Source organism: Vigna radiata, unplaced genomic scaffold (assembly GCF_000741045.1).
Source record: "Vigna radiata var. radiata cultivar VC1973A unplaced genomic scaffold, Vradiata_ver6 scaffold_216, whole genome shotgun sequence".
NCBI lineage: Eukaryota > Viridiplantae > Streptophyta > Magnoliopsida > Fabales > Fabaceae > Vigna > Vigna radiata.
The window spans coordinates 174336-178569 of NW_014543436.1; the positions used below are offsets into that span (position 1 = coordinate 174336).

At 32.3% G+C, this 4234-nt stretch overlaps 1 long non-coding RNA gene across 1 annotated transcript; it reads left to right on the forward strand.

Moving 5' to 3' along the window:
• The first annotated feature begins 1905 nt into the window (after positions 1–1905).
• LOC111241133 lies at positions 1906–3419 on the forward strand. The gene is made up of 3 exons (XR_002666921.1): positions 1906–1988; positions 2074–2115; positions 3365–3419. It is a non-coding gene; the product is annotated as an uncharacterized LOC111241133 (long non-coding RNA).
• Positions 3420–4234: the final 815 nt, after the last annotated feature.

The window sequence follows — 4234 nt, forward strand, 5'->3', positions numbered from 1 at the left end:
ATATATATATATATATATATATCATACTTTTCTATCTTTAGCACTACTCTCAATACTAACCAAACTTCTAACACCTCAAATTTTTGATAGGCACCTATTTAAACTTATCTAGATGGATTTTACCAATTATACAGTGATTCTAAAGTTGTTTAGGTTTGAATTTAACTTCAAAACATTGCATCCTATGACTTATGGACTCTAATTCAATTCTGTCATTTTTAATGTGTTTTAGTTCAATTTTATCTGCCTAACAAGTCACAACTGACTTTTCTAAATTGCACAAACAAACCAAATGCACTCAATGCCCCAAACTCTCAAAATCACTCCTTCACTTCCCATCAAACACCAAAAATGGTCCTTATTTGGTAAAGTACTTGTCTAATTTTCATCATAGTAGAGATCTTACTTTCCCCCAATTGGTCACCAAAGAGGACCCATATGTCTGAACACATCAAACTCACCTTCGACGACAGTACATATGACTAGTCACAACTGACTGGACTAGGCCAGGACTGCTTTATGATCAGGGATGTGCCAACTCAGGTTTTTAAGGTTCCTTTATCCTACCAACAAAGAAAGACTCTCAACAATTAACAATTAATTTTTTTTTAAATTGTCTAACCTGTCCTAGTATGCTCTAGACCTAATTGCCCAAAGTTACTTCCCCACTTACTACAAACAGGACTTGATCACTACCCAAGCACTAGTTTCTCAAACTAAGACTGGCTTCCACAGAACGTATATTACAACCATCCCAAATCAAAGACCAATTCCAGTAAATCAATTCCAACAGAGACAGCTCATATACATCCAATCCACATATATTAGTCAATTATTTAAACCACTACAAGAAAAAGGTCATTTACATACGGATTATTACATACAGATCTAAATCCGTATATAATAAAACTGTTATATACGGATATTATATACAAATAAGTTACATACGGAAAAATCTGTATATAATAGAAAAAAAATTACATACGAAAAATCTGTATGTAAAGTCCGTATATAGGGATGCCGCCTTCTAGAGAAAACTTTTCCAAGAATAATTCATTATCTAATAGCTGTATGTAAGTGTATTTTCCCTTATTATATACAATGTTAAAAAAGATTAAAAAGTTTAACCTAAGTGAAAACCTAATTGGTAGAAAATTAATTGGAAAATTCTCGAGCATTCCCTCTCAGTTTTCCCTCGCAGAAGTCTTTCCCTCTCAGCTTTCCCTCTCATCTCTTTCCCTCTCAGCTTTCCCTTTCAGCTTTCCCTCTCATCTCTTTCCCTCTCGATCACAAACCATTGTCTCATGTTTACTAAAAGAGTTTGTAGGCTTGTTTTCTATTAATAAGGTTTCGAGAAAGGGAATGTGAAAGGGTTTGCACTCAGGGTCGCCGCGTGCCTCTAAGGGCCCTCGTGCCTCGGTCTAACCGAGGGTTTGGATCGACGGCCGCTGCACAGTGTTACTACGAGGATGACAAGGAAGAGGAGTGCGCGACACGTGACAGGCTTGACGCACAGGGTTGCAAGCCGAAGCGCAGAGTGCAGTGGGTGGTGATAAGGGAGCCTGGAGCTAGGAGGAACCTCTTAGCGCAGAGGCTCTCGAAGCTTCTAGAAGTTCCTCACATTTCCATGGCTACACTCCTCGGTCAAGACCTTAACCCTCGCTCCCACCTCTATCACCAAATAGCAAATGCCTTAGATCATGGAAAACTTGTCCTAGAGGAAAATATTCTTTTATGACCATCACGTTTCGTTCTTTTCGAGCTCACGGTCACACTATCAAAGTTCCGTCATCTAGAAAGTAATCCCTTTCTTCGTTGATTCATCAATCCCTAAAATTGCAAAAGTCGAAAACCCTAATCTGTTTCTTCTTTCTTTCTATTTGCACATAACAATATATGGTGTAGTTCGGAAGACGTTGTTCCATTGTTACTAGATATCGATTGAGGCGAGCGTGTTGCATTTTGGAAACATTTGAAGTGGTAGTAAGGTATGTTTTGGTAATATTTGTTTCTTATAAGGTTTTTGTTAAGTTGTTTTGTTCATCATTTTCTTTGACCTTTCATCTTTTGCAGGAGTAGCCAAAACAGGGTTTATTTGGTCAACTTGGTGTATTGGTAGTATCGTAAACTCAAAATCATTAGATAATTACATTCTGGCTTCTTCCAATGAATTATTTTGGTTATTTTGTACTTTTGCAAGGCATTTTGGGTGGTAAGGCTTTTACCATTTCTCGCACTTGCACATGCCCAGTTTTTTGTTCTTCAAAACTTGATCATATTGTGACAACTAATTTTTTAAAACTATGAACTAATTTACTCATATTTATTTAACAGAGTGGCTGTATTTGGTGCTAAACGTTATTTGTTCAGTCTGCTACTTTATTTAACTTGATGGAATTATGCAGGAACAGATCATGTTCATTGGTTGTAAAAAAAAAGCCCTATTGTTCTGCAGGTTTAATTAAATTATTCTTGGTTTCCTGAATTACCAGATTGAGAATTTTAAAATATCTTCAAATTTTATCTTCTAATGTTTCTCATGGTTTTTTTTGTTTGATATCAAAACTTATACGGCTCAAAAGAAAACACCTAACATCTGCCTCTGTTTGACAGAAAAACTATTCAAATGTTATTCACTTTTAACTATATTGTTGCAATGCTATGAGTCTTGATAACTGATTCAAACTAATAAAGAAAATTGAAGTTACGTAACCAACTTGATACACTTGAGTTTTCTACAAGTGCACCCTTTATTGTATCATTAGTTATTGCTATTTGGTTATTTAGGATTTAACTCTTCAAGTAATTTAAGTAGAGTTTAGAGCAAGAGAGAGAAAAACAACCCATTGTTGATTTAAATTAAAGTATATTGTAATCGTAATATACTCACTTTCTCAATTTATTTGCAACTAAAGCTTGTACTTGGGATTGCTTATAGGTGAGAGAGGAATAAGAAACTAAATTACGCCTACGAGGCAAGATAAGAAGTGTGGCTCCATTACTACTATAGGCACCACACGATTAAGATTCGTTGTCTGCTCGTTACATTCCTAGAACTTTAACTCTAAAAATATTTTCTACATTGAAATTGGACATAAAAGGTAATTTTATTCTAAAAATATTTGTTTATCCTAGAAGCTAATTTTGCAAAGTAACCTTTCATTACTAGTATTCATACTCTTTTTGTACCCTGTTGTATTTTAATGATAAGACAAGAAATTTACCATGGTGATTCACAAGTTAATTTGTATATGATATTTTGAATCCTAATTTTAGAGATTTTAATGATTTGATGATCTCAATTCCTGCAAATGGACATGACAATTGGTTTGCTAATGTGATTTCATATGGGACCAAGCTGCAGGGTATGCTTAGATATGCATAAGTTCAATTTTCTTCAATGTGACAAATGATTGCAGGCTATATACAGGGAGGATATAATGAATTGAGAAAAATACGTGTCCAGGGCCATCTAATTAAGGTAATACTATTATGTGATTTATTTCTTTGTTCCTTTTTTCTTCCGCCATTTTGATACCTTGGGGTTCTATATCCAACCCATATTTTAATAAAACCGATACACCAATTAATAATATGAAACAAATAAATGTATAACACTTTTTCTTCCATAATTTATGAGTATAAGATTTGTAATACTTGTTTGAGAAAATAATAGAACTATTCAAGTAAAATTAGAACTCCAATTATAAATTCTCTATAAGTATATGTAAAATTTTCCAAAAGAATGTACGGAAGAAGAAAAAAATGAATGACCTTTTCTGTAAGATAAAATTTTAGTTTATTGATAGAATAACTTAAAATGTTTCTTATGTAAATATGTTTTAAAAATTTATTTATAAGCTATTTATAAGTCTAGGATAATTGATTTTTTTTTTTCATGTCTTTCTATTCTAAGTATGAGCTCTTTCAAATAGGTCCAAAATATCCTAAACAATTAAAAAGTATTTTGGGTGTTCAACTTTGTAATAGGTGTACAAAAACATAAATGTCAAATACATAAAATATACTAAAATTAAAAATATATATTTTTATTTATATTAATTTAAATATATATGAAAAATATTTGGAAGATAAAACTTATCTCATCCATAATAGAATAATATATTTGGTAAGGTTTGACTAGAGTTAGGACATAAGGTTCTAAACTATTGTTTATATATATATATATATATATATATATATATATATATATATATATATATATATATATATA